Here is a 25,698-nt window from a genome sequence, read left to right on the forward strand (position 1 = left end):
GGAGAGATAGAGGAGCAGATATGTAGGCAAATCTCAGAGAGATGTGAAAATAATAGGATAATAGTAGGGGTTTTCAACTTCCCCCAAATTAACTGGGATAGTCTTAGTGCAAAAGGCTTAAAGGGGGTGGAAATCTTAAAGTGCATCCAGGAGAGCTTTTTGAGCCAACATGTAGAAAGTCCTACAAGAGAAGGGGCAGTACTGGACCTAACCTTAGGGAATGAAGCTGGACAACTGGTAGAAGTGTCAGTGGGGCAGCATTTTCCTGTAAGGTTCAAGGTAGCTATGGAAAAGGACAAAGAGGGACCAGAAATAAAGGTACTGAATTGGGGCATAGATGATTCCAATATGATAAAACAGGATCTGGCCAAAGTGGACTGGGAGCAGCTACTTGTAGGAAAGTCTACATCAGACCAGTGGGAGTCATTCAAAAAGGAAATAGTGAGAGTTCAGAGCCAACGTATTCCCATAAAGGTGAAGGGTAGGACCAACAAGTCTAGGGAACCCTGGATGTCAAGGGATTGTAAACCGTGGCGCGGAGTCAACTCCCCCTTGGCCCCTTTATTCCCTTCACCCACTTGATCCTGGCTGTCACGTGGGACTAAATCCTCTTAATTCAGGCTCAGGCTGGGTGTTTGGGATATCGGGGTTACAGGAGAGCCACCCTCCACCTAATCCACCGGCTACAGTTAATGGCTTAGTACAAAGAGGAGGAAACTCAGTCCTTTCTTTAACTATCAATTTACTTCAATCACGTTGCTGTACAATGTAAGAATAAGGCTTATACACTTGGTTAGACAAAAGCATGCAATTCAGACTGGGTTATATAGTTAATAACAAAGCTAGCTAGAATCAATAAGCACACCCACTAGGTTCCTCTGACCTTTTCCTGACCTAGTCACAGATAATGAAATATAATACCCGAAAAAGGGGAGAGCTGACGCTGGCCAGGCGTTCCGTTCTCTCTCCCTTTTACGTCGTCGCCGTGTTGCTCACGCAGGGTCTTCCACTTCTGCGATGGTTGGTCTCCGGTGTTTCTCAGTGGCCCTATGCCTGAGAATCTCTATACTTATTCTCTTTCTTATCTCTTCAAAACTGTGCTGTCTCTTTCCGGTTGGTTTAAGCCTGCTCACCTCGTTCGTATCTTCTACTTGTTGGCCCAGGCCCAAAGACCCCGGTATCTCACCGTGTCCAAATAAGGCTCTACTCCTGTGATTTCTCCTTTGTCTTGTCACATAAATTAATTAGTTCAAACTGGTTTTTACCAGCACAGGCCAATGTTGTAGCTCAGGTTACTTCAGTTCATGAACTGTTCAACAGTTTGTAACAGACTCTGTATTTCTTGCAGCCCCTGGCCAACATCTCCCCCCTCTTGATCCAAAGATACGTATCTTAGGATCATCAAGTTTCCCTTCTCTGTGAACCATTCCTGAGAACGTCATTGTCCCCCAATGAGTGTGCAATACCGTTACATACAAAAAGATACGTTTATAAAACTTAGTATATACAGTTATTTTATTTTTTTTACAGTTTTTGTTTATATTGATAACCGTTCCTTCTGTTTCATTATAGTCCCATCATCCAATCTTCGCAAAATTTCATTTTTCCACCTTCTAAGCTGATATACATTGTGTACAACAATTATTAGCGCACATAGAATCACTATGGCAGCAATATGTGCTACAATTCTGACCCATGGATGTATTTGAACATTAGATCCCCAATTCCAAAACTTACTCCAAAACCCTGGGTCACGCAACAGTTCATTTGCCTTGTTGGCATGAGTTCTAATTGTTTTAGTGTGTTTATTCCATTGATGAATTATCTCTTTTGCCTCTTCTGCTATTTGTGTCCAATCTGCTGTTAGGTGTGGGAAGGGTGGTAATTCGGTGGCAATATATTCCCGTACCTCTTGATCTGTATCAGCACGTTGGATTGTGAGATTTTCCTTTATCACTATCCTCGTTATTGGCTTAGGCAGGACTTGTCCACCAACTACCAAGTCCGAGTTTACATTGTGAATGGCTACATTGTGTCCCTCCAGAGGGCACTGTTTCCATCCCTTGTTGTAGTGCATAGCATCCGTGGCTATATAATACGTTTGCCCCACAAGGGCATATTGTAAAAAAGGTCTGGTTATTAACAGGCAGAATGGACAATGAACAATTTGCATAGGTGCTGAGCCCGCAATTTGTAAGTTTCTGTGTCATTGTCTCTTCCGGACAGGCCCAGTGATTCCGCCCTTGATGACATTTTGACAAATCTACCCCTTCCTCAACACCATCCATTACAATAGCATGAGATGGTGGGTTACTTAAAGATATCCAAATACCCTCCTGGTACTTGCCCACGTTATGGACTCTCTTTAAAGGGTAAGTCAAATTGCTTCCGTGTCGGGGAATATGAAACACTGCCCCAACATAATATCTTCCTCTATCCTCGTCACAGGTACCTAACACTCTGTTAATTAAGGTCTGTTCCCTCCGGTATACCCAATGTTTTTCCCGCGCACGCCAACCCATCCACACCCGCATAATACAAATTTAAATCTTCTCGCTTTCCTTTGTTGGTTCGAACTATCTTGATCTGCGGAGCAAAGTTGTTTCTGGCCACGGGATAGTCTTCCCGCGTGGACACTGTTTCAGGTGTGTTCATTCGTCGTGACATCTCCGATGCGGGTTCACTTATAGTCCCAAATATGGTCAATCCAATAGCAATGAAATGTATCACCCTCTTCATTGTGGGCTGAACCTGTAATATACAAGTGTAATTTCTGCTCTTATTTACAGTTTCTTTCTTATCCTATTTTAAGTCCAGTCTCTCCATACACTGAGCCAGACTGTCTATATCTTGTTCCCAATTTGTTTCTGATTCTAACCATCCATTTCTTCTAGCCCACTTACTTCCCCTGTTTTCTTTATTTTTCTTTCATTTTTTTCCTCGATTTCTCTCTGTATGTGGATGTACAACATCAGGTTGTCTTTCAAACACTTCCGCTTGGATCCACAGTTGATCCTGCTCTTGATCTCCCTGACCTTCGGTCGAAACATCGGTAGCATCAAGCATCACATGCCAACTGTGATTATCTTGTTTTTCTCCTACTAACTTTAACTGATTAATGTGATACCAGCCACTCTTATCTGGTGCCGTCAATACTTTGTATACAGATGGACTAGCTTTATCTACTATCTCATAGGGACCGGTGAACTTTGGACTCAAGCATGAGGTGGGCTGGTATATTCTGATCATTACCCTTTGTCCGGGCTGGCTTTTGCATCAAAATAAGCCTTGCTTTGCTGTCTCTTCTTTCCTTGTTGGTGGGCTGCTACGTAATTTGCTTCTCTCACTGTTTCCACTAGTTGTTGCATCCATTTTTCTGATATAATACTGTCCACCTCGGGTTCGGACAAGTCCAAACCTACCAACCCCTCCATTCCTCTCATGTCCCTTCCCGTCATGAGTTTATAGTGAGTATAACCTGTTGATGAAGCTGCGGTATTCCTGATTACCATCAACACATAGGGCAGAACGACCTGCCAGGTCATCTTGTGCTGCTGTACCATTTTAGCTATCATGTTTTTCAATGTCCGATTCATCCTTTTCACAATTCCACTAGACTGGGGTCTATAGGGTATGTGGAATTTCTGTTTGACCCCAAAGAGGGTCATTACATTTTGCATTACTTGGGCTGTAAAATGTGTTCCCTGATCTGATTCTATGCTTCGGGGTAAACCCCACTGGGTGAATATCCTTTCTAACAGAATTTTCGTGGTGATCTTGGCTGTATTTGTTCTGGTTGAGAAAGCTTCCACCCATTTGGTAAACGTATCTACTATTACTAGAATGTACTTAAACCCTTCTGGAGTGGGGGGTAGGGGTCCTACATAGTCGATCTGTAAATTAGTCCAAGGCCCTTCTACTGGTCTAGTATGTCGGTGGGCCCCTTTCTTGACATTTCTATCGGGGTTGTGTTGTGCACAGATCAAACAATTCTTGACGTAGTGTTCCACGTCACCTTTCATTCCAGGCCACCAGCACACCACCTTTATCCTTTCCAGGGTACTCTCTGTCCCTTTATGTCCTCATAAGTCATGGTACCAGTGGATTATTTGGTTTCGTCCCCCCTCTGGCACTACAAATTTTCCTTCACATAAAACCACTCCGTCCTGAATATAGACCCCCTTGTACTCTTTGTATGTGTCTGACTCTACTCCTTCTATCAGTTTTTTCAATTCTCCATCTTTCTTCTGCTCCTCTGTTAAATCCATTACCCTAACCAGTTTCCCTTTCTGTTCCCCAATGTCCTCAATCGGTGGCTGCCATTCATGCCCACTAACAGCACCTTGCTTGGCTAGCTCATCTGCTTTCCTGTTCCCTTCCAGAGTAAGTTTTGAATGAGCTTTTACCTTTGTGATCCCATATCCTTTCCCCTGTGCTCCTTCAAAGATTCTTTTTCTTTTTTTCTTTTGGGCCTCCTTAACTCGAGAGACAATGGATACGCGCCTGGAGGTGGTCAGTGGTTTGTGAAGCAGCGCCTGGAGTGGCTATAAAGGCCAATTCTGGAGTGACAGGCTCTTCCACAGGTGCTGCAGAGAAATTTGTTTGTCGGGGCTGTTGCACAGTTGGCTCTCCCCTTGCGCCTCTGTCTTTTTTCCTGCCAACTACTAAGTCTCTTCGACTCGCCACAATTTAGCCCTGTCTTTATGGCTGCCCGCCAGCTCTGGCAAATGCTGGCAACTGACTCCCACGACTTGTGATCAATGTCACACGATTTCATGTCGCGTTTGCAGACGTCTTTATAGCGGAGACATGGACGGCCGGTGGGTCTGATACCAGTGGCGAGCTCGCTGTACAATGTGTCTTTGGGGATCCTGCCATCTTCCATGTGGCTCACATGGCCAAGCCATCTCAAGCGCCGCTGACTCAGTAGTGTGTATAAGCTGGGGGTGTTGGCCGCTTCAAGGACTTCTGTGTTGGAGATATAGTCCTGCCACCTGATGCCAAGTATTCTCCGAAGGCAACGAAGATGGAATGAATTGAGACGTCGCTCTTGGCTGGCATACGTTGTCAGGCCTCGCTGCCGTAGAGCAAGGTACTGAGGACACAGGCCTGATACACTCGGACTTTTGTGTTCCGTGTCAGTGCGCCATTTTCCCACACTCTCTTGGCCAGTCTGGACATAGCAGTGGAAGCCTTACCCATGCGCTTGTTGATTTCTGCATCTAGAGACAGGTTACTGGTGATAGTTGAGCCTAGGTAGGTGAACTCTTGAACCACTTCCAGAGCGTGGTCGCCAATATTGATGGATGGAGCATTTCTGACGTCCTGTCCCATGATGTTCGTTTTCTTGAGGCTGATGGTTAGGCGAAATTCATTGCAGGCAGACGCAAACCTGTCGATGAGACTCTGCAGGCATTCTTCAGTGTGAGATGTTAAAGCAGCATCGTCAGCAAAGAGGAGTTCTCTGATGAGGACTTTCCGTACTTTGGACTTCGCTCTTAGACGGGCAAGGTTGAACAACCTGCCCCCTGATCTTGTGTGGAGGAAAATTCCTTCTTCAGAGGATTTGAACGCATGTGAAAGCAGCAGGGAGAAGAAAATCCCAAAAAGTGTGGGTGCGAGAACACAGCCCTGTTTCACACCACTCAGGATAGGAAAGGGCTCTGATGAGGAGCCACCATGTTGAATTGTGCCTTTCATATTGTCATGGAATGAGGTGATGATACTTAGTAGCTTTGGTGGACATCCGATCTTTTCTAGTAGTCTGAAGAGACCACGTCTGCTGACGAGGTCAAAGGCTTTGGTGAGATCAATGAAAGCAATGTAGAGGGGCATCTGTTGTTCACGGCATTTCTCCTGTATCTGACGAAGGGAGAACAGCATGTCAATGGTCGATCTCTCTGCACGAAAGCCACACTGTGCCTCAGGGTAGACGCGCTCGGCCAGCTTCTGGAGCCTTCTGGAGTGGATTGGAGAAAGCAACGGGGCCTGAAAGCAAAGATGCAAAGGAAAAAGAAGAACCCCACTTAAAAATTTTTGTGGATGGTTCCTCATTGGTACAGGATGGCGAGAGGAAAACTGGGTGCGGAATATATGTAGAAGACGAACACGGTCAGGAAAAGTTTAGTGCAGCCTTAAAATTGCCTAAAACCATGAGCGCGCAGGCGGCAGAATTAGCAGCCGTCGCATATGTGGTTGGTCACCCAGAATACTTCCCGCCCGGATCAGTTATATATTCTGAAAGCATGTATGTCTGTAATAGCCTCACGGATCCTTCAAAGATGTATCTTAATAATGGGGCCGATGGAAGGGGCTTTCCATCCGCTGAGACAAAACCCCTCGCTTCCCATAACGGCAAATGTTCCGTGAGGCTATTACAGACATACATGCTTTCAGAATATATAACTGATCCGGGCGGGAAGTATTCTGGGTGACCAACCACATATGCGACGGCTGCTAATTCTGCCGCCTGCGTGCTCATGGTTTTAGGCAATTTTAAGGCTGCACTAAACTTTTCCTGACCGTGTTCGTCTTCTACATATATCCCGCACCCAGTTTTCCTCTCGCCATCCTGTACCGATGAGGAACCATCCACAAAAAATTTTAAGTGGGGTTCTTCTTTTTCCTTTGCATCTTTGCTTTCAGGCCCCGTTGCTTTCTCCAATCCACTCCTACCCCCTCCTCTTTGTTTTGATACAAATGGTCCCTTGGGATCATTTGCTATCATGACTTGACACTCATGTTTCTCTCCTTAATACACTAGGTTGTCTGCCAACATAGTGGTAGTTTTTACCCCTTTTACGCTTATGATTCTTCCTTGCAATAATAGTGTCCACCTAGCAATTCGGTTCTCACTTACTGACCCGTCTTTGATCCTACTGTCTTATAGTAACTGTACGGGGGTATGTTCTGTCAGTATTGTAAGTGGGTTCAGTCCCACTATGTAAGTAAAATACTGTACTGCCTAAAAAAACTGCTAACAAATGTTTCTCGCACGTCGTATACCCCTGCTCTACTGGTGAAAGCATACGCGAGGCATATGCTACTGGTCTCAATTTCCCGTGTGTCTCCTGTAACAGAACTGCCGAGAGGGTGGTGTCTGTGGTAGCTACCTCCAATGAAAATGGCTCAGTTGGATTTGGGGTTTTTAGAGCAGGCGCAGAAGCTAGTGCCTGTTTTAAATCTGAAGTGGCCTGTGTGTGTTCGGTTTTCCACTCCCAGGCCACATTCTTTTTCACTAGCTCCATTAATGGGGCTGCTTTTGTAGCGAATCCATCAATGTGGTCCCTGCAATATCCCACCAAACCCAGGAAGGATCTCAACCCTTTTACATCCCGTGGGACAGGGAGTCTGCCAACCGCTACTACCCTTTGTTGGTCAATTTCTCTCTTTCCCGGTGTCAAGATCATTCCCAAGTAAGTAACCTTCTGTTTCATAACCTGCACTTTTTTAGGGTTTACTTTTAGTCCCAATTCGTGTAACAATTGTAGTAATTCACTTAGCAACTGATAATGTTCCTTTTCCATTTCAGTTTGTAGAAGTAAGACGTCTACATACTGCACCAGACATTCAGGCTTTGAGAACCCTTTTAACCCTTCCCTGAGACGTTGGTGAAATATAGACGGGGAATTATGAAATCCCTGCAGCAGGGCAGTCCATGTATATTGTTGTCCTTGGAAGGTAAACGCAAATTTATATTGGCATTCTTTCTCCAATGGAATAGACCAAATACCGTTACTTATGTCTAAAACTGTGAATCACTGTGCATCCTCATTTTGTTTAACTACCTTCTCTGGGCTAGTTGCTATGGTGGGGGCCATTAACGGGGTTACCTTATTTAATTCTCTGTAGTCTATTGTTAGTTGCCAGCTACCATCCGGTTTCCTCACCGTCCAAATAGGCGAGTTGTTAGTGGAGGCTACCGGTCTTAGTATCCCTTGTAGCAGGAAACTCTATCACCTTTCCCACCTCCTCTTCTGCCTGTTTTGGAAAACCATACTGCTTCTGTGGTTTGAGATCTGGACCCTGTATACACACACTCCCAGTCATTTTTCCACAATCATGTTTATGTTGAGCAAATACTACTGAATTCCGTGTGATAATTTGTTGTACTTCACGATCGCTACTCATTTCTTCTGGTCTTGTCCACATTTCCCCGAACGTGCATATCCTATCCTGGTATTCCCCCACCGGGACTAATGTGTGATCTATACTACCTATGCCCAAGGGCATTTGTCAAATTGCGCAATTCTTTGGGCCTCCTTATCTCGAGAGACAATGGATATGCGCCTGGAGGTGGTCAGTGGTTTGTGAAGCAGCGCCTGGAGTGGCTATAAAGGCCAATTCTGGAGTGACAGGCTCTTCCACAGGTGCTGCAGAGAAATTTGTTTGTCGGGGCTGTTGCACAGTTGGCTCTCCCCTTGCGCCTCTGTCTTTTTTCCTGCCAACTACTAAGTCTCTTCGACTCGCCACAATTTAGCCCTGTCTTTATGGCTGCCCGCCAGCTCTGGCGAATGCTGGCAACTGACTCCCACGACTTGTGATCAATGTCACACGATTTCATGTCGCGTTTGCAGATGTCTTTATAGCGGAGACATGGACGGCCGGTGGGTCTGATACCAGTGGCGAGCTCGCTGTACAATGTGTCTTTGGGGATCCTGCCATCTTCCATGCGGCTCACCATACTGCTTCTGTGGTTTGAGATCTGGACCCTGTATCCACACACTCCCAGTCATTTTTCCACAATCATGTTTATGTTGAGCAAATACTACTGAATTCCGTGTGATAATTTGTTGTACTTCACGATCGCTACTCATTTCTTCTGGTCTTGTCCACATTTCCCCGAACGTGCATATCCTATCCTGGTATTCCCCCACCGGGACTAATGTGTGACCTATACTACCTATGCCCAAGGACATTTGTCAAATTGCGCAATTAACAGGGTCAAAACAGAGTCCCGTTTTAGCCATATAATCACACCCTAATATATATTCTTGTTCTCTGGGTAACTGAATGAGAACCACTGAGTGCTCTATTGCTACGTCCCCCACACTGACTTCCAACGGTACACTCACATATCCCACTTGTCCTGTGAATCCGCTTAAAACAAGTTTACTTTGAATTTTCCAATCTACTTCACTAACATTGGTGGTGTTTACGGTGGTTTGGGATCCTCTAGTGTCCCAAAGGAACGTGACAGGGCGGCCTCCAACCCTACCATTCACTAGGGGTCTCTGTTACCCCACCGCATGTCACACACCCATAACGGAGAGGCCTGCGACCATCATTGTGGCTTGGGGTACGACCCTGAAGATGGTGCTATCTCTATTATATCACATTGAGGATTTGACCTATTCGGTCCTTCCACGGGTAGGCTCTGCCATTTGTTTTGGCCTCCTCCCCGACCCGCATTTTCTCGTCTCAGATTTGGGCATTCTCTTTTGAAATGTCCCTCCTGGCCACAGTTATAGCAGTGGGTCGGCACGCCTGGAGTTCTCCCTGTTCCTGGGACGGTTCCTCTCCCGATGCCTCTACCCCTTCCTCCTGCCCCCTGTGTAGTTTCCCTCCATTCATTTCTCCAGGTTATTGTCTGATCTTTGACAGGCATCGCCTTTCCCCGAGGGGCCTCGGAGAATTTTGTTGTTTCCTTCTCCCATGCTCTAACCATCCTCCTGAGTACCCAAGCCTCTGTGTGCGTGTCATCAGAGGGATCAAATTGATCTAGTGCCCTTCTTGACTCCTCAGTGCCATGCGACACCAGCGTTCTCAGCCATCGGTTTCTAATCTCTGGTGTTGGATTTGCTCTATCTAGGTTCGCGCCATATACCCCATGAAACACCACCCAGATGCGAGCCACAAACACGACAGGGTGTTCACCTTTTCTTTGATAGCATTTCATTAGCGCCTCCACTGGGTCCCCTCTGTTAGCGCCCATGACATTTAATACTTGATCTTTTATAGCCTCATTTGTGCCTCTACCGAGTTTTTGTTCCTCCGGTAGGGCGGAGTGTATGTGTGGGTGTCGGCACATTATAATTAATTTTCTTTCTTCAGCATCATCTAAGCCGTGTATTCCTCTGTTGACTGACCACTTGGAACAGCTCCCTAGGATCATCCCCAGGTGTACACGCCCCAATGTCTTTCGCAATATCCCTTAATTGCTGTACTCCCATTGGAGTGGAATATGTCATACGCGGGCCATCTGCCACTTGGCCATCTGCCCCTATCGCTGCCCTAGTGGTCACAAGGGGGGGGGGGCCAATATCTCCTTTGGCTCTGGTTCATATGCTGGCGGAAGATCCTCGGGTAGAGGGTCTCCACCATCATGGCTGTATCTAGCCGCTTCGTCTGCTAACTCATCCCAATCTATGTCCCCTTCACCGTTCTCCTCACTTCCTTCGGGTGCAAAAGCACAGATTATACATCTCTGAGCGGCGAGCTGCTCTTGCAGTCTCGCTATGTATTTTTGACACTTTGTGTGATCACCTGAATTACTTCTCTTTTCCTGAGCTGCTCTCTGAATCACATTCATGGCAGTTTTTCAATCACTACATTGCTGTTTCCATCCTTCCACCTCAGCTTTAGCTGCTTGGGCTTCTCCCTCTCGCCTACTTTTTTCCTGTAACTAGTTTTTCGCACTGTAACTGATATTGGTTCATATGCATCAAATCCGCACTTCTCTGTCCCTGCAAATCAGTTACCTTTTCACTATGGCGGGCTGCCTCCTCAGAGTTTTTTAATCTGTTCCTCGAATCTGTTCTGCTCTTTTTTAGCCTGCTGTTGGCATTCTATCCATTCCTCAAGTAAACAGCAGATATCTACTGACTTCTGTATTTTAAAAAATTTCCTAGCTGACATCTTTGCTTGTGCATTCCCTTGTCGCTAGTGTATTCCCTTGTCGCTAGTGTGACCTGCATACTCCCCGTATTGTGGCCACTTCCCTATTACGCATTTTTGGAGGAATCCCTTCCAATCAAAACATTCCGAGTCTCCAGGGCTTGGAGATTCCCTTTGATTCGTCATCTTATGTTATTAGCTACGAATTAACCCCCAAGTTCCTGTTCTCTCTGTACTTTGCCAATTCGGTTCGGCTCGAGTCTCCCGCTAACTCAATGGAGAGATTGATCCTCGTGCCAATTATGTAAACTGTGGCATAGAGTCAACTCCCCCTTGGCCCCTTTATTCCCTTCACCCACTTGATCCTGGCTGTCACGTGGGATTAAGTCCTCTTAATTCAGGCTCAGGCTGGGTGTTTGGGATATCGGGGTTACAGGAGAGCCACCCTCCACCTAATCCACCGGCTACAGTTAATGCCTTAGTAGAAAGGGGAGGAAACTCAGTCCTTTCTTTAACTATCAATTTACTTTATTCACATTGCTGTACAATGTAAGAATAAGGCTTATACACTTGGTTAGACAAAAGCATGCAACTCAAACTGGGTTATACAGTTAATAACAAAGCTAACTAGAATCAATAAGCACACCCACTAGGTTCCTCTGACCTTTCCCTGACCTAGTCACAGAAAACAAAGGATAATACCCGAAAAAGGGAAGAGCTGACGCTGGCCAGGTGTTCCATTCTCTCTCCCTTTTTTGTCGTCGCCGCATTGCTCACGCAGGGTCTTCCACTTCCGCGATGGTTGGTCTCCGGAGTTTCTCGCTGGCTCTATGCCTGAGAATTTCTATACCTATTTTCTTTCTTATCTCTTCAAAACTGTGCTGTCTCTTTCCGGTTGGTTTAAGCCTGCTCACCTCGTTCGTATCTTCTACTTGTTGGCCCAGGCCCAAAGACCCCGGTATCACACCTTGTCCAAATAAGGCTCTACTCCTGTGATCTCTCCTTTGTCTTGTCACATAAATTAATTAGTTCAAACTGGTTTTTACCAGCACAGGCCAGAGTCATAGCTCAGATTACTTCAGTTCATGAACTGTTCAACAGTTTGTAACAGACTATTTCTTGCAGCCCCTGTCCAACAGGATATAGTGGATTGGATAAGGGAAAAAAAAAAAGAGGCTTATGGCAGATTCAGAGGGCTGCAAACAGCAGAGGCCCTGGGGGAGTACTTAAAAAAGTACTTAGGAGAGTGAAGAGGGGGGCATGAAAAAACACTGGCGGACAAGCTAAAGGAAAATCCCAAGGCATTTTAAAAGTATATTAAGGGCAAGGGGATAACCAGGGAAAGAGTAGGGCCCATTAGGGACCAAAGTGGCAATCGGTGTGTGGAGCCGAAGGACATAGGTGAGGTTTTAAATAATTACTTTTCATCTGTGTTCACTATGGAGAAGGACAATGTATGTGTAGCGATCTGGGAGGGGGATTGTGATATACTTGAACAAATTAGCATTGAAAGGGAGCAGGCATTAACAGTTTTAGCAGGCTTAAAAGTGGATAAATCCCCAGGCCCAGATGAGATGTATCCCAGGCTGCTACGTGGGGCAAGGGAGGAGATTGCAGGGGCTCTGACACAAATTTTCAAATCCTCTCCGGCCACAGAAGTGCCAAAGGATTGGAGGACAGCGAATGTGATACCATTATTCAATAAGGGTAGTCGGGATAAACCAGGTAATTACAGGCCAGTGAGTCTAACATCAGTGGTTGCAAAACTATTGGAAAAAATTCTGAGGGACAGGATTAATCTCCACTTGGAGAGGCAGGGATTAATCAGGGATAGTTCAGCATGGCTTTGTCAGGGGGAGATCGTGTCTAACAAATTTGAACTTCCACAGTCCTCTGGGGTAGAGAATTCCAAAGATTCACCACCCTCTCAGTAAAGAAATACCTCCTCATTTCAGTCTTAAATGGCCCGCCCCTTATTCTGAGACTGTGTCTCCTGGTTCTAGACTCACCAGCCAGAGGAAACATCCTATCTACATCTACCCCATCATGCCTATAAGAATTTTATAAGTTTCAATGAGATCACCTCTTTATTTTTATTTATAGAGATACAGCACTGAAACAGGCCCTTCGGCCCACCGAGTCTGTGCCGATCAACAACCACCCATTTATACTAACCCTACAGTAATCACATATTCCCTATCACCTACCTATACTAGGGGCAATTTACAATGGCCAATTTACCTATCACCTGCAAGTCTTTTGGATGTGGGAGGAACCGGAGCACCCGGCGAAAACCCACGCAGACACGGAGAACTTGCAAACTCCGCACAGGCAGTACCCAGAATCAAACCCAGGTCGCTGGAGCTGTGAGGCTGCAGTGCTAACCACTGCACCGCTCTAGAGAATACTGGCCCAGTTTCTGCAACCTCTTCTCATAAGACAATTCCTCCATCCCAGGGATTAGTCTGGAGAACCTCCATTGCACTCCCTCTATTGCAAGTATATCCTTCCTTAGATAAAGAGACCAAAACTGTACACAATATTGCAGCTGTGGTCTCACCAAGGCTCTATACAATTGCAGCACGACATCTTTACTCCTGTACTCAAATCCCCTTGCAATAAAGGCGAACATACCATTTGCCTTCCTAACTGCTTGCTACACCGCATGGTAGCTTTTCATGACTCATGAAAAAGGACACCCAGGTCCCTTTGGACATCAACATTTCCCAATCTCTCATCATTTAGGAAATACTTTGCCTTTCCATTTTTCTACTTTATACTTATTCACAATCTATTCCATCTGTCATGTTCTTGCCCATTCACTTAGGCTGTTCAAATCCCCTTGTAGCCTCCTTGCATCCTCCTCACAACTTACATTCCCACTAGTTTTGTGCCATCAGCAAATTTAGAAATATTGCATTTTGTCCCTATGTCCAAATCATTTATACAGATTGTTAACAGCTGTGGCCCAAGCACTGATCCTTGTGGTACCCCACTAGTAACAGCCTGCCATCCTGAGAATAACCCATTTATTCCTAATCTTTGTTTTCTCTGTTACCCAATTCTCAATCCATGCCAGTATATTACCCCCAATCCCATGTGCTCTAATTTTGTTTACTAACCTCCTGTGTGGAATCTTATCAATGGCCTTCTGAAAATCCAAATACACCACATCCACTGGTTCTCCTTTAACTATGCTACAAGTAACATCCTCATAAAACTCCAACAGGTTTGTCAAACAAGGTTTCCTTTTCATAAATCCATGTTGACTGCCCAGTCATATCATTATTTTCCAAGTGTCCAGTTACCTCATTCTTTATAATAGATTCTAACATTTTCCCTACTACTGACGTCAAACTAACAGGTCTGTAGTTCTCCGTTCTCTCTCACTCTCTTCTTAAATAGTGGGGTTACGTTTGTAGTTTCCAGTCTGCAGGAATCCTTCCAGAATCTACAGAATTTTTAAAGATAACTGCCAATGCACCCACTATCTCTATAGCCACCTCCTTCAATAATCTGGGATGTAGCTCACCTTGACAAGGTGTTTCATCTCCACCCATGATCGCACTAAATGACACCCCACTGGAAGTGATTAGCAAATTCTGCTACCTTGGGTCCATGGTAGCAGACAATCTGTCCCTTGATGCAGAGCTCGATACACGCATAGGGAAAGCAGCTACCAACTTTGGCTGACTTGCAAAACACGCAAGGAATAACACCAAGCTGACCCTTCGGATCAAGCTGATCGTTTATAAGGCCAGTGTTCTCAGCACCTTGCAGTATGGCTGTGAAACATGGGCGACTCACAGCTACCAGGCAAAGAAGCTTAATAATTTCCATCTTCGCTGTCTACGGCATATTATGGGTATATCCTGGCAGGACAAAATCACAAATGTGGCAGTCCTCTCAAAGGCAGAGCTCCCAAGTGTATTGGCACTAATCAAACAGAGATGACTTCGATGGAATGGACACATCTACAGGATGGAAGATGGTCGTATTCCCAAGGGCCCTCTGTATGGTGAGGTAGAGAGGGTCAGATGACCAGTGGGGCGCCCAAAGCTCTGCTTTAAGGATGTTTGCAAGCAAGACATGAAGTCCCTAAATGTCGAGTATTGCACTTGGGAGTCAGTAGCTGGTGAAAGAGGAAAATGGCGACACAACCTGTGGACTGGTGTGCACCACCACAATGACCAGTTGCTACAACAGCTTAGCAACAGGCACCAATGCCAAAAACAACAACTCTCAGTCACTTGACAGCTTCAACGGCAGCACTTATGGCAGAACATGCCTCTCAAGGATTGGCCTACACTGCCATCAACAAAGGTGCACCAAGAGAGGAAATCCCACCTAAATGGATTGTTTGCTGCTTGTCCATCATCTTTCATAGATGGAACCAGCTCATCTGATCCAGGGGATTTATCAACTTTCAATCCAATTAATTTTTCAAGTACTATCTCTTTATTGATACTAATTTAATTCAGTTCCTCATTTTTACAAGTCCCTTTGTTCCCTAGTATTTCTGGAAAATTTTCTGTATCTTCCTCTGAGAAGACAGACATAAAAGTAATTGCTTAGTCTCTCCGCCATTTCCCCATTCTCCACCACAAATTCCCCTGTCTCCACCTGTAATGGACCCACATTTGTCCTTGGTAATCTTTTCCTTTTGTTGCAAGAATGCTTTTTTATTTTTAGTAAAATATGTTTTTAAGGACTTATCGTTTAATTCTGGACATTGATCCACCTGGAAGCTTGAAAAGATGCTAAACTTTGTGTTTTTTTTAAAAAAAACAGGTTACCAGAACTTTCCTGGACAAGTAAACAAGTCCTTACTGCAAGGCACTCATTTTCAGCTAAAATACCAGCAGGGAACTTCTTGTTTTGACTTGGAGAAGATGTTTACCGAGAAATGACAGGTCAAGATTCATAGGGGCCAGGAAGCTTGATTCTTGTGACATTGTTTTGCTTTCACTTTTGACAATGAGTTGGAGTGTAAACTGCTTGGAAGACAGTTGGTTTTTGCCTGCCAACAAACCCAACTCATCTTTTTCTCTCCCTTTGAAAGAAATCCCGTGTGTCAGTTTCCCCTTTCCTCTGGTATTTGAAGAAATCGGCCTATCGAATGTATGGGAACTAAAACCCCTGTTGCTGCATTTATGCTGTAAGGCCTATCTGAAACCTCTGTTGCTGCATTTTTTGGAATGTATACCAAACTGATCTTCAACATTGCCTGGAAAGAACTGTTCTAGGAAGGTCCCAGTGACAGCCATCTATATGCATTTGGGACACCAACCAAAACAAAAGGACATCTTTCCATATCTTCCCTTTTTTTCTTCAAGAATGAGCAAGTATTCCGCCTAAGTGGTTTTTTGGTCTATTTTTTGTAACAGAGCTCTGCTAAGACATGTTTTAGAATAAACTGATAATTTTGTTGTTTATTAAAGAAACTTGATTGGCATGTTTTATTCTGGGATAGAAATAGAGTCTGTGATTGGCCACATCAGTAAGTGGGGAAAAAAATGAAATACATGTTGTGACCAGTGGAGAAGTGGAACTAGAATAAACAGTGCACTCTTCCCACCTCAGTCATAACATAATTGTGGGTTTTTGCAGGATATACCCAATGCCAATGACATACAATTTTAAGTGGGGTAATAATAATTGAAAAAGGAAAAGTAAAAAGAGCAGGTTTCTTGTGTAATAAAGTCTACACCACTGGAATGTGACTTTGTTGCTGTGACTTTTCTGGGGATGGAGGATATATCCCTGAGTAACTTGAATAACTTAACCAAGGTTAAGCTAATAGCATTGGCAGCAAACTTGGGATTAGAGTTCAAATCAGGAGCTACGAAAGCCAACATTAGGAGAAGTAAGAGCACACCATTTACATTTACAATTTGAAGTAAATTAGAGGGTAGTGCAGTTGAATTAGCTAAATTCAGTTACAGATGAGGTAGCTTGAACTTGACAAAGAAAAAGAAATAGAATTTAAAAAATGTTTAAGCTTCAACAGGAAAAAAGAAAAAGCAATAGAATTGAAAGAAACAAACTTGAAAGAATTGACGATGAAGAAACTTGAACTTGAGGAAAAGAAAAGAGAAAGAGAAAAAGATAAAGAAAGGGTTTCGAATTAAAAAAAGATAGAACTAAGACAAAGGAATGGCCTTGGCTCCAAGGAAAGTTCTGGTGAGGAAACATCTGACTTCAGCCCAGGACCCAGTGGGGAGCTGTTTCAATTTGTGCAAGCCCTCCATAAGTTTGAGGAAAGGAACATAGAGGCATGTTTGATTTTTTTGGAAAAGATAGAGAGACAGATAAACTGGCTGAAGGAAAGCTGGACACTGCTTATGCAAAACAGTTTGATGGGCAGAGCTCGTGAAGTTTATGCCATGCTTTCTGAGGAGGCTTCTGTAGATTACAAGATGGAAGAAAAAGTTATTCTCACTGAAGTGCACAGGCAGAAATTTCAGAACCTCCAGAGATTGTTTGGGCAGACTTATATAGAATTTGAGTGTAAAGCAAATTAATTTTGATCATTGGATTATGGGCGCTAAAGATGGAAAACACATGAGAACCTTAGGGAACTAATTCTCTTGAAAGAATTTAAAAATTCACTCCCTCCATTAGTAAGAACCCATGTAGAGTACCAGAAGGTTTCAATGGCCAGACAGGCAGCAGAAATTGCTGATGATTATGAGCTTGTTTATAAGCCCAAACCCTTTATCTGTCACCCCCACAAACCCTAGAAGGGTAGAAATGGGCAGGTGAAAGGAAGGCAAGTAGCTGGAAAGAAGGGACAGCAGGAAATGCCTCGGGATCTCCTGTTCAGGCCAGAAATGAAGTTGCTGAGGGTGGAAGTGAAGTCTGCAAGCCTAAGTGTTACCATTGTCACAAGGTGGGACATCTTCATGTAGAATGCTGGAAGTTGCAGGGAAAACCCATGGGCCTTATTGGGGTGCACAAAGCCAAGGCAGAGAAAGGGGTCCTGACAGAGTACAGCAGAACAGGCTGTAGCTCTGACTGCAGCTATAAGGCTAAATACAAAAACCAATGTGAGTGCAGGAGTTGTGAATAAGATACCTGAGTGTTATAGGGAATTCTCATCAAAAGGAAAAGTAACTCCTTATCCCTCAAATGAGGCAGGCAAACCTATAGTTATACTTATAGATACAGGAGCCAACCAAACTCATTTGCTGGGGAAAGGCATAACATTTCCACCAGAGAACACACTGAATGCTCAAGTTTTATTGAATGGTAATGGTGGGGAGTATATACCCATACCTTTATATTGGGTGCACATAGATTGTGACCTAATGTCTGGAATGGTAACTGTGGGAGCCGTTCATAGTTTGCCAGTAGACAGAGTTGACCTACTCCTGGGGAATGAGTTAGCTGGAGAGAAAGTAGTAGCTTCTCCAGTAGTCATGGAAAAAACAAGTGAAGTTAAAGAGACAGAACAGTTGCAGGAAGCGGCAGCGGTGGCGGACAGAGGAGCCGGGGTATAAAAGGAGCGGAGAGCCGAGGCCTGAGATCAGAAGCGGTAGTGGGGGCAGTGAGAGGAGCTGGGGTATAAGAGGACCGGAGAGCCGAGGCCCGAGACCAGAAGAAGCAGTGGCGGTGGCGAGAGGAGCCGAGGTATAAAAAGCGGAAGGCTGAGGCCAGAGACCAGAAGCAGCAGCGAGAGTGCTCTGTTCTGTTCAGTGGACCTGCTCGACCAGCGAAAATTGAAGTGTGACGTTACAGGAGAGTTGATAAGTGACTGGTGAGTATTTCTTCCGTGTCTTTTTTGTTTTTGTTTTGGCCAAGTGATTTAAATCAGGAGACGTCATTATAGGTTAAGAGTACACTTAATTTTTTTTTAAAATACTGAGATCCAAATTAATTAATTAAATAGAACAGAGATGGCTGGGCAGGCAATGTGTTACAGCTGCATTATGTGGGAGCTGGTGGACGTGGGTGTGATCCATGGTGACCACATCTGCAGCAAGTGTTGGCTGCTCGAGGAACTTCGGCTCAGAGTTGATGCGCTGGAGTCCGAGCTGTGGACACTGCGACACATCAGGGAAAGGGAGAGTTACCTGGACACTGTTTCAGGAGACAGTCACACCCCTTAGATTAATTACATCCAATTTGGAGTGTGGTCAGGGACAGGAGGGTGTGACTGCGAGTGAGGCAGGTATGGGGATCCAGAATTTAGCTTTGGAGGAATCTCAGCCAGTGCCCTTATCCAATAAGTATGAGGTTCTTACTCCTGATCTGGATGAGGGCACAGACGGCATAAAAGATGAGCGAACTGACCACTGCACTGTGGTTCAGATCACCATTCAAGTGGGGGGAGAAAATAGAAATGTTGGAGTCATAGGGGATAGCATAGTTAGGGGAATAGATACTGTTCTCTGCAGCAAAGATAAAGAGTCCCAAAGGCTGTGTTGCCTACCTGGTGCCAAGCTTAAGGACATCTCTTCTGGGCTAGAGAGGAACTTGGAGTGGGAGGGAAAGGATCCAGTTGTTGTGGTCCGTGTAGGTACCAATGACATAGGTAGGACTAGGAAAGAGGTTCTGCTGAGGGACTATGAGCAGCTCGGGGCTAAATTAAAAAGCAGAACCACAAAGTCTAAGGGTGGCACAGTGGCTAGCACCGCAGCCTCACAGCTCCAGCGTCTCTGTTCTGGGTACTGTCTGTGCGGAGTTTGCAAGTTCTCCCTGTGACTGTGTGGGTTTCCTCCGGGTGCTCCGGTTTCCTTCCACATGCCAAAGACTTGCAGGTTCATAGGTAAATTGGCCATTATAAATTGCCCCTAGTGTAGGTAGGTGGTAGGAGAATTGAGGGAAGGTGGGGATGAGAGAGAAAAAATTGGATTAATGTAGAATTAGTATAAATGGGTGGTTGATGGTCGGTGCAGACTCGTTGGGCCAAAGGGCCTGTTTTGGTGCTGTATCTCTCTATGACAAAGATAATGATCTCCGGATTACTACTTGAGCCATGTTCAAATTGGCATAGGGTAAATAAGATGAGAGGGGTAAATGTGTGGCTCAAAGATTAGTGAGAGAAATGTATTCCGATTCATGGGACACTGGCATCAGTACTGGAGAAAGAGAGAGCTGTTCCATTGGGACGGGCTGCACTTGAACCATGTTGGGCCCAGTGTCCTGGTGAATCGTGTGCCTCAGGTTGTGGATAAGGCTTTAAACTAAATAGTGGGAGGAGGGTTCAATTGAAGGGAAGTTTAAAAAGTCGAAAAGTAACGAGAGAGCAGAGGTGCAGGGAAGTGAAAGGGCATACAATAATCAATCAGAGTGTGACAGAAAGGGACAGAGAATACGAGCACAGCAGAAATTAGGACCAGAGTAGGTAAAAATGGTAAAAAGTCAAAGCTTAAGGCTCTTTATCTGAATTTACGTAGCATTTGTAACAAGATAGATGAGCTGATGGCACAGATATAAATAGATAAATATGATTTGATAGCTATCAGAGACATGGTTGCAGGATGACCAGGACTGGAATCTCAATGTTCAAGGATATTCAATGTTCTGGAAGAATAGGCAGAAAGGAAAAGGAGGTGTGGTAGCTTGGTTATTAAAGGAAGGGATCAATGCTATTGTGAGTAATGATATAGGTGTAATAGATCATGATGTAGAATCAGTTTGGGTGGAAATAAGGAATAGCAAGGGAAAGAAATCACGGGTGGGACTGGTCTATAAGCCCCCGAGGAGTTGCCTCTCTGTACGACAAAATATTAATCAGGAAATAATGGAGGCGTGCAAGAAGGGCACTGCAATTATCATGGGTGATTTTAATCTGCATATAGACTGGACAAATCAAATTGGCAAGGGTAACATGGAAGACAAATTTGTAGAGTGCATCAGGGATTGTTTCTTAGAACAATACGTTGCAGAACCTACCCAGGAACAGGCTATTTTAGACTTGGTAGCATTCAAGTCCTCTGAAGAAGGAATTTTCCTCCACACAAGATCAGGGGGCAGGTTGTTCAACCTTGCCCGTCTAAGAGTGAAGTCCAAAGTACGGAAAGTCCTCATCAGGGAATTCCTCTTTGCTGACTATGCTGCTTTAACATCTCACACTGAAGAGTGCCTGCAGAGTCTCATCGACAGGTTTGCCGCTGCCTGCAATGAATTTGGCCTAACCATCAGCCTCAAGAAAACAAACATCATGGGGCAGGATGTCAGAAATGCTCCATCCATCAATATTGGCAACCACGCTCTGGAAGTGGTTCAAGAGTTCACCTACCTAGGCTCAACTATCACCAGTAACCTGTCTCTAGATGCAGAAATCAACAAGCGCATGGGAAAGGCTTCCACTGCTATGTCCAGACTGGCCAAGAGAGTGTGGGAAAATGGCACACTGACACGGAACACAAAAGTCCGAGTGTATCAGGCCTGTGTCCTCAGTACCTTGCTCTATGGCAGCGAGGCCTGGACAACGTACGTCAGCCAAGAGCGACGTCTCAATTCATTCCATCTTCGCTGCCTCCAGAGAATACTTGGCATCAGGTGGCAGGACCGTATCTCCAACACAGAAGTCCTCGAGGCAGCCAACATCCCCAGCTGGTACACACTACTGAGTCAGCGGCGCTGGAGATGGCTTGGCCATGTGAGCCGCATGGAAGATGGCAGGATCCCCAAAGACACATTGTACAGCGAGCTCGCCACTGGTATCAGACCCACCGGCCGTCCATGTCTCTGCTTTAAAGACGTCTGCAAACGCGACATGAAGTCCTGTGACATTGATCACAAGTCGTGGGAGTCAGTTGCCAGCGTTCGCCAGAGCTGGCGGGCAACCATTAAGACGGGGCTAAAATGTGGCGAGTCGAAGAGACTTAGCAGTTGGCAGGAAAAAAGACAGAGGCGCAAGGGGAGAGCCAACTGTGCAACAGCCCCGACAAACAAATTTCTCTGCAGCACCTGTGGAAAAGCCTGTCACTCTAGAATTGGCCTTTATAGCCGCTCCAGGCGCTGCTTCACAAACCACTGACCACCTCCAGGCGCGTATCCATTGTCTCTCGAGATAAGGAGGCCCAAAAGAAAGAATGTGTAATGAGGTAGGATTAATAAGAGATCTCGTAGTTAAGGATCCTCAAGGGGGAAGCGATCATAACATGGTAGAATTTCAAATTCAGTTTGAGGGTGAGCAACTCAGGTCTCAAACCAGTGTCTTCAACTTAAACAAGGGCAATTACAGAAGTATGAAGAAAGTTGTCTAAAGCGGGCTGGGAAAATAGACTACAGGGGAAGTCAGTAGATGAGCAGTGGCAGACTTTTAAGCAGATACTTCATAACACTCAAACATTTATTTCGGTCAGAAGGAAGGACTCGAAGAGAATGATGAACGACCTGTGGATAACAAAGGAAGTTAAGGAGTATCAAATCAAAAACAAAAGCGTATAAAGTGGTAAAAGCTAGTGGTAGACCAGATGATTGGGAATTTTTTAGAAACCAGCAGCGGATGACTAAAAAAACTAAGAGAGAAAATTGGCAAGAAATATAAAAACAAACAGTAAGAGTGTCTATGGGTATATAAAAAGGAAGAGAGTAGCTAAAGTAAGTGTGGGACCCTTAGAGGATGAGACTGGGGAATTAATAACAGGGAACAAGGAAATGGCAGATAAGTTAAACCAATATTTTACATTGGTCTTCATGGTGGAGGACACTATAAACATCTCAACAATAATAGACAAGCAAGGTGTAAATGGGAAGGAGAAACTTGTAACAATCTCTATCACGAGGGAAAAGGTGCTGGACAAACTGATGGGACTAAAGACAGACAAGTCGCCAGGACTTGATGGCCTGCATCCAAAGGGTTTTAAAAGAAGTGGCTACAGAGATAGTAGAGACATTGGTCATAATATACAAAAACTCACTGGATTCCAGTAGGGTACCAGCGGATTAGAAAACTGCTAATGTGATGCCCTATTCAAGAAAGGAGGGAGACAGAAAGCAGGAAACTATAGACCAGTTAGCTTAACATCTGTCATTGGGAAAATGCCAGAGTTCATTATTAAGGAAGAAATAGCAAGACATTTAGAAAAACATAATGCAATCAGACAGTCAACATGGTTTTATGAAAGGCAAATCATGTTTGACAAATCTGTTAGAATTCTTTGAGGATATAACAAGCAGAGTGGATGAAGGGGAACCAGTAGATGTAGTGTATTTGGATTTTTAGAAGGCGTTCAATAAGGTGCCACATAAAAGGTTATTACACAAAATAGGAGCTCAGGGTATTGCCGGTAATGCATTGGCATGGATTGAGGATTGGCTAACACACAGAAGGCAGAGAATCGGGATCAATGGATATTTTTCAGGTTGGAAAGCCATAACTAGTGGGGTGCCACAAGGATCGGTCCTAGGGCCTCAACTATTTACTATCTATATTAATGACTTGGAGGAAGGGACAGAGAGTAGAGTAACCAAATTTGCTGATGATACAAAAATAGGTGGGAAGGCATTTTGTGATAAGGACACAAAGAATCTGCAAAGGCATATAGATAGGTTAAGGGAGTGGGCAAAAACCTGGCAGATGATGTTCAATGTGGGGAAGTGAGGTAACCACTTTGGTTGGAAGAATAAAAAGGCAGATTTAGATGGAGAAAGACTACAAAATACTGCAGTACAGAGGGATCTGGGTGTTCTTGTACAGGAAACACAATCATCAGCATGCAGATCCTACAGGTAATTAAGGCAAATGGAATTTTGGCCTTTATTGCTAGGGGGTTAGAGTTTAAAAATAGGGAAGTTTTGTATCAACTGTACAGGGTCTTGGTGAGGCCACACCTGGAGTACTGCGTACAGTTTTGGTCCCCGTATTTAAGGAAGGATATGCTAGCATTGGAGGCAGTTCAGAAAAGGTTCACTAGGCTGATTCCTGGGATGAAGGGGTTGTCTCATCAAGAACGGCTAAACAGGTTAGATCTTTATTCATTGGAGTTTAGAAGAATGAGAGGTGATCTTATTGAAACATAAGATTCTAAGGGGGCTTGGCAGGGTAGATGTTGAGAATGTTTCCACTGCTGGGGGAAATCTCAAACTAGGGGACATAGTTACAGAATAAGGGGCACACATTTAAAACTGAGATGCAAAGGAATTTCTTCTGAGGGTGGTGAATCTCTGGAATTCTCTACTTCAGAGTTATGGAGGCTGGTCACTAATTGTATTCAAGAAGGAGTTAGATAGATTTTTGAAATATTGGGGAGTTGAGGGTTATGCAGAGCAGGCCCGAAAGAGGAGTTGAGGCCTGAGACAGATCAGGCATGATCTTATTAAATGGTGGGGCAGTCTTGAGGGGCTGAATGGCCTACTCCTGCTCCTACTTCTTGTGAAAAGGTTCCAGGAATTTTCCTTTATGTGTAATGACACATGCAATGGCTAAACAAAGGTAAACAGAGGTAAAATTGGCACCAAAGTCAGATAATCTAATATCTGAAACCTTCTTTGGATGATCCAAAGGAAATGTTTAATAAGTCTTCTCTGATCACAGTTTAGCAAGCTAATCCAGAGTTACATAAAGTGGCACAATCAGCTTTAACAGAAGGGGAGGCAAAAGGAGCTCCAGAAGGCTATTCTATTAAAAATAGGATTCTGATGAGGAAGTGGAAACCTCATCACAGACCTGCGGACAAAGAATGGACAGTAGTTCATCAGATAGTGGTACTGCCATAGTATCGCTGGGAACTATTAAGGATAGCACATGAAATTCCTGTAGTGGGACATGTGGGGATCCAAACTACAACCTGCCATAAAACTGGCACCTCTAATTCTCCTATCAGTTATTGGGGAACCATTTAGTAAGGTGTTCGTATACTGTGTAGGACCTTTGCTGAAAACAAAAGTGGGACACCAATATATACACACTATCATGGATAAGGCTACTTGGCTCCCAGAGGCTATTCCCTTGAGAACAATTTCTGCTAATGTGGTGGTAGTGAAGTTAATCCAGTCCTTCACTGGATATGGATTACCCATTGAGATTCCATCAGATAAATTTTATGCCCAAATTTTTTCAGGAAGTTATGGGTAATTTGGGTATAACACAATCTTCAGCATATCACCAACAGGCTTTAGGAAGATACCAGCAGACCCTTGAAATGATGATCAGCGCATACTGTCATGAATATATCCATGATTGGGATAAAGGGCTAGAATTTCTTTTGTTTGCCACTAGGGATTCACCTAATGAATCTGCAGGTTTTAGTCCTTTTGAATTAGTTTACAGACATGAGATAAGAGGTCCTCTAAAACTAATTAAAAGAAAGGTTTTTTGAACAGAGGGACAAATCTTCTGTACTAGATTATGTATCCATGTTCCAAGAACAGCTCACGAGCCTGCAAAGCATCTCAAGAACACCTTAAAGCTTCCAGAACAGCTATGAAGAAATGAACAGACAAGCATGCAAAGAACCAAACATTACAACCAAAGGATGAGGTGTTAGTATTACTGCCTCGACACGGTGAACCACTGAAAGCACAGTTCAGTGGTCCATACACACTGGTCAAGAGAATTGATAAAAGTAAATTATTTGATTGACACCCCAGATCACCAGAAAAAAAATCAACTGTTTCATATCAATATGTTGAAACAATATTATTGCCAGGAGGAGGATAAGCAAGCACAGGGTATGTCAGGTAGTAGGAACAGTGAAGGATGAAAGGGATAGTGAGGATGAGACAGGAGGAGGCCTAGACAGTTTTCAACTTGAACGTCCTACTATCTGGTTAGCTAATCCTGAATTGTAACATAGATTGGACACTATGCTTTCATATTTAGATGCAGAACAAGAAGACCAAACAAGGCTACTCACAGCATCTAAAAGAGTCTGTAGGGATAAGCCAGGATGTACAACCATGTTA

The sequence above is a fragment of the Heterodontus francisci genome, chromosome 4, assembly GCF_036365525.1.
Source record: "Heterodontus francisci isolate sHetFra1 chromosome 4, sHetFra1.hap1, whole genome shotgun sequence".
Lineage (NCBI taxonomy): Eukaryota > Metazoa > Chordata > Chondrichthyes > Heterodontiformes > Heterodontidae > Heterodontus > Heterodontus francisci.